At 31.8% G+C, this 6,373-nt stretch overlaps 1 protein-coding gene across 1 annotated transcript in view; it reads right to left on the bottom strand.

The window, feature by feature from the left end:
• Positions 1-6,373, bottom strand: part of LOC107677110 (ankyrin repeat and fibronectin type-III domain-containing protein 1-like) — an 82,123-nt gene that overhangs the window by 50,408 nt on the left and 25,342 nt on the right. The window lies entirely within an intron of this gene.

Below are 6,373 nucleotides of genomic sequence, written 5' to 3'. Positions count from 1 at the left end.
AAGAGAGAGAGGGAGGGAGGGAGGGAGAGCGAGAGAGAGAGAGAGAGAGGGAGGTGTTCTAAACGGTGCAGAATACTAATTGTTGCAACAATAAAAGTTAAACTAAAGGTCAGTGGCGCATCACACTTAGTGTTTGTTAGAAAGTCGTGCAACAAAACCGCTCAGTGTCACTTTTCATGTCACTTTTACTCATTAGTGAGCAGGTTCTGATCAATCTGTCATCAATGTTTCACTAACTAGTTTTATTCTCCATATGAAATGATCTTAAACTGCCTAGAACATCACCCGTCACTTTTCCTGCATGGATTTATTTTTATTTGACATTTGGTTAATGCAGCAGCGCAGGTGAGCGGGTATGAAATTTTGATTTGTTCGCATCGGCTCCTGATTCAATTGTTTATCTTTTTATGTGATGCCGTTTCTCTTTTGTTCCATTGATTTAGTTAAAGCGGCATCATTAGCAGCTCTTCAAATATTCCTTCAGAAGCTTCCAGACTAGCAAGCAAACGAACACAACAAAAACAATTAAATAAAAAAACAGCTTTGGATGAGGAAGCAGTTGGGCATGATAATTTGTGTTCCTGAAAATGAGCTGCATTTCTGTTTGGTTTATTGATATTTCACTGATGCATTGAACTTAAAATAGAATTATACATATGTTAAAACTGATTTTTTTTCATGATGTCACGTAACTCTGAAATCCATGTTTTCAAAATAATCTTTCACTTTAAAAAAATCATTCAGCTACATACAGTATAAACAAATTATATTTGACTTATTTTAAAAAATATGAAAATATACACTAAATAAACTTTTATACTTGTATATTTTAAACTTTAAAACATTTGTAATGATTTTTATATACTTTACATACATAATACTGACAATTTTTCAAAATATTAGACTTTTAACTGTGAAAGAATATTTGGTGCATTAGCAAATAATCCATGTTTTAAAAATAATCTAAGTTTAAAAAATAATCATTCAGCTGCTATACTATATATTATATAAAGCATAAACATAGTATAAATTATATTTTACTTATTTTAGAAAATAATATATTTTAATTATTTCAAATTTTATCATCTAAATACTCTTAAAATATACTTCTAAATTAAATATTGGTTTTTATTTATTTTATTACATTTGTAATGTTTTATATACATTGCATTCACATACAATTTTTCAGAATAGTAGACTTTTAACTGTGAAAGAATATTTGATGCATCAACAAAAAATCATAATAATATACTTACAAATTTTTTTGTACTTATTTTAGAAAATAGAAATATTTTTAAATTATTTTTAATTTGATAATTTAAACTATTAAAATATACTTCTATACTAAATATACTTTTATACTCATATTTTATACTTTTAAACATTAAAAAATGCGCATAAACACATTTCATTACACCAAATACACAAAATAATGTTCTTTTTAGCAACATCATATGACCCCTTTAACTGTGAAAGAATATTTGATACTGTCACGATCACCAGCAGGAGTGCCCTTGATAACCACCAGAGGGCACTCAATCCCATAGCTCTGTCACTCAGTCTTGGACTTCATTTTCCATAATCCTTTACCTGGACACATCAGCACTCATTGTTTGCACCGGTGTCTTGTTAACCCTGTCTACTAACCCTATATATAGCCTGGTTCATTCAATCATTCGTTGTGAAGTCTTGCGTGTCATGTACTGCATTTCTGAGCCGTAATGTCTTGGTTTGTTCTGGGGGGTATTCCAGAAAGTAGGTTATGTGACATACCTGGGTATGTTTGAGGATAAGCGAGCGGATAACCTCAGCTTTCGGTTCCAAAATCGGAGGTAATGCAAGGGCATGTAAGCATGTAATAAAACACTATTATGACAAGGTAATGTTTAATTTATTATATTATATATATATTTATTACTTTTTATATTATCATCTCACACATGGATCGGCAGTTTCTATAATGTATTTCTATAATAAAAATACATATCTGATATGATATATAATTAATATATAATTAGCATCAAACAAACGATACAATTCTTATTCTCAAGGATTGAAGATTAAATGAAAAAAAAATAAAAATGATTGCACAACCATCAATTAGTTGGCATTATGCACTAAGCATGTAAACGACCATTGAACAAAAGAAGAAAGAAACAGCATGGCACGCGTTTTCTTAGCGTCCGTTTCCATAGTGACTCATCGATTCATCGCTCTGTTGAGAATGTCTTGAGTCTTAACCAGGAATATACTCTGGGTTGAGTGAACTTACTCCTGGATGCGTTTTTGGAACCACATACCTTGAGTAAGCAAGGTTTTGGGTTAATCAACCGAAAGTTCAGGGTTTAGAAGATGGTAAGTTAACCGTGCTTTCTGGCTTACACCCCTGGATTACTCTTTGTCTGTGTTTCTTGTTATTGTTTGGACTGTTTTGCTGGTATATGACTTTTGCCTGTGTTTGTATCACAATTGTGGATTACACTCTGAATAAACACTGTGTTTGGATCATCAGTCTTTGTGTCTCGGAGCAGTTCATGACAGATACATCAACAGAAAATCATAATACACTTATTATAAATGATCTCATTGACTTATTTTTAGAAAATAAAAATATATTTCAATTATTTTTAATTTTATAATTTAAACACTCTTAATATACTTCTCTACTAAATGTACGTTTACATATTTTATACGTTTACGCATTAAAAAAAATATACACTTTACAGAATATTAGACTTTTAACTGTTAAAGAATATTTGATGCATTAACAAATAATCACAATAATATACTAATAGTGACGTTTTTAGAGATAATAGCTTTTTAGAAAAAAAAGTGTTTTCACACTTTTTGAACAATATTCATGACTTTTCCTTGTTTTAGAACGATTACTCACGAGTTCATGATTTTATCTGCAGCATTTAAAAATGCAAAATTACTATTATAATTTAGAATTCAGATTTAAACAGATCAAGCTTTATAAACCTCCATGCATGAACAGGAAAATTCACATTCACTATAGAAAATGTTTACATTTTTGCAGGACTGGAAAATCGCAATTTTAATGGCCCTAAAAAATAAAAAGTACAAAATGTCATTATATTATTCACAAATTTCTACACTAGAAAAGTAATTCTGAAAGGCAAAGTCACATGACAAGTCTATTCTAGTTTCCAGTCAGGCTTCCTGGTTAATCCACCTAAGACACAAGCACAACTCGAGTGTGTATTTGTGTGTCTATAGGAGGGAAGCTATGCCTGCTGAGGTTGCCATGGCAGCAGTGTCTCGACCAATCCGAGAGCTCCCATAATGCCATGCAGGGATTTGGGACACTGGCTGGGCAAACGTCACTCAAAAGAGAAGGTTAATGAACTAGTGATGCCACGCATGAATATATGAACATAAACACACGCTGGGAGACTCGCATTCTATATTCCTTTAAATGCGTTTAACTAAAAATCTCCCAAGTCAGAGTCTGATACTGTAGCCTCGCGTCTCTGGCAGACACCCCCTTTAACCAAGTGAGCTTGTTCGAGTATGAAATGGAAAATTGGAAACATTTGCAGCACATTATATGAAATGGAAAATCTAAAAGTGTTTCTCTCTCTGTTCGTTTGCCATAATGACCCACAGTTCAGCTCCTGTCTGCACGCATGGCTGTGCGCTAATTATCATAGAAACGGCTCTCCAAAACATAAGAGTTTTATAATTGTTCTTCCATATTTCTGTTTATTTTAGACTATAAAACATATACAGTAGCAGTGAAAAGTTTGGAAACACTTGACTGGATTTATGTTTCTCTAATGTCCTAAAAAGGCTTTTGATCTAAACGCTTCTGCTTAAATTATTGAAACCAGTTTTGTAGACAAATTTAAGTGTGAATTTCTTTACAAAAAACTGACTTTTAATAATGTATCCGATTATGTATAAGAAAATTGTGTTTGATTTATTTGTAAATATGTAAATAGCTACACAAATCAAACAGTCAAAAACTGATTTCATCACAGCTAGACAAAAAAAATCTAAATGAGAAAAAAAAAATCCGCTTCAGTGCAATATTGAAATCATTTCAAAATGAAGAGAAAAATGGTATTTCTATTTTTGATAACTACCAGGATTCCATATGATTTGTGAGCTATATTCCGAGTCTTATGAAGCCATACTTTGTATGAGAAACAGACCAAAATGTTTGCCAAAAATCATTTTCTTGAATTTTATTGTTTCTGTTCTTGAGTTGTGTATTGCATAAAAAAATAAATAAAAATAAAATGATAATAAAATCCCCTGATATGTTTTACAGTTTTGAGTTGTGTGTAAATAAAAATTAAAAATTAAATAAAAAAATTAATGAAATTATGTATTTATGTGTTTGAGTTGTGCATTACATAAAAATAAAATTAAAAAATAATAAAATTCTGGTATGTTTTACAGTTTTGAGTTGTGTACTGCATTAAAAAAAGGAAATATAAAATAAAATGTATTTTTCTGTTTATGTTTTTGAGTTGTGTAAAGCATAAAAAAAAAAAAAATGTAAATTTATCTGTGTATGTTTTTGAGTTGTGTATTTCATTAAAAAAAATTAATTTAACAATTTTCTTATCATACATAATCAGATACATTCAAAACATATTCTGTTAAGTTTTCTTGAAATAAAATGTCAGTTTTGTAAAGAAATTCACTTATATGTGTCTGCAAAATTAGTCTCAATAATTTAAGTAGAAGCTTTTAGACCAAAAGGCTTTTCAAGATCAAGAGGATGAATTTATCAAAGTATGTTATCGAGTTGTGTACTACACAAATTTTTTTTAAATTAAATTAAATAAAATGAATTTTCTGTTTATGTTTTTGAGTTGTGTATTGCATAAAAAAATTAATTCAAAATAAAAGTAAAATGAAACTAAAATAAAAAAATTCCCTGATATGTTTTATGGTTTTTCATGACCATGAGAAGCCTGTATTTAAAGAGCGGCCTCAGAGCAAAAAGATTCCTCTGGGTGAGGATGCTGTGGAAAGAGGGAATGTCAGAATGACAGAACCGCAGATCTGCGTTCAGTGTCACCAGACAATTGCCATGGATGTGAAGTGACTCACAGTGAGAGACGCAGACGCTCTGAAACCTCATGAGCGTGTGTGTGAGTGTGTGTGCTGATGGGTGTTCGCTTGTGGTTCCTGTGGGGAGCGACTGAATGCTACCCATAAATCTCTGCAGCGTAGCCACCTCAAATCAGGGTAATGGGGCTAGAAGACATGCTGTCATCTGCATGATGAAGTCATTCGCATGCAGACCGATGCCAGCCACAGCGGTGGGTCCGTCAGACACTGATTTACTGACTGCTGCACAACGGCCCGTATCTACAGTTTCTATCAGTTTTTGTTTTTTTTGCTTGCCTTGTGGGTGTGGGTCTCTTTTCACAATGCTGCACGCTGCCACGTTTCAAAACAATGACTGTGAATGATCCAAACCGCAAAAATCTGTTTAGGCCGCCTCTACATGTTCTGTTACTCGCAGCTTGCTCCGTTTATTTTCCTTCATTAGTGTTAAATGAGCCATTAATCATCAAACATTAGTCTGGGTCATCATGCTGGTGTAATCGTGAAGTGCTTCTGTGGCAATCGAAATGAAAAGCGAGATGAAAAGAGAAGGACGGAGCCGATATCAAGCAAGGCACACCGACAGAGAGCAGAAGAAGAAGTGGATGAGAGGAGACGGGTGTACAGCGGGTTATCGTGGTCCAGGACGCCCCTACTGGTAGAAGCTGTAACTACACCATCTGGATCCATTGACCGCCATTCAAACTCATAGACATCTTTTGTAACAATATATACACTGCTGTTCAGAAGTTTGGATCAGAAAATGTATTTTCTTTCTTTCTTTTTTTTTTTTTAAAGAAATTAAGATTTTCATTCAGCAAGGATGTCTTAAATTTTTTAAATGTGATAGTAAAGGCTTATATTGATTTCTATTTTGAATAAATGCTGTTCTTTTTAATTTTATTTATCAAAGAATCATGAAAAAATTTATCACCGGTTCCAAAAAAATATTAAGCAGCACTTGATAATAAATAAGCATATTATATCAGCAAAATTGTAATAATATTTCACAATATTAGTTTTTTCTACATTTTTTGATCAAATAAATGCAGCCTTGGTGAGCAGAAGAGACTTAGTTTATTGCATAGTGTATTGAGTTGTGTTTTGCAAAAAACATTAATTGAAAAGAAAATAATTTTTTTCTGTTTTTCAGTTGTGCATTGCGTAAAAAAAAAAAAATTAAATAAATACATTTATCTTTTTATGTTTTTGAGTTGTGTATTGCATAAAAAATAAAAATTTTATTAAAAATATAAAAAAACGTTGAAACATACATAATAAAAAT

This window comes from Sinocyclocheilus anshuiensis, unplaced genomic scaffold, assembly GCF_001515605.1.
Source record: "Sinocyclocheilus anshuiensis isolate Anshui unplaced genomic scaffold, SAMN03320099.WGS_v1.1 scaffold392, whole genome shotgun sequence".
NCBI lineage: Eukaryota > Metazoa > Chordata > Actinopteri > Cypriniformes > Cyprinidae > Sinocyclocheilus > Sinocyclocheilus anshuiensis.
The sequence above is the reverse complement of the archived record's forward strand: the minus strand, read 5'-3'. Positions and strand labels throughout refer to the sequence as shown.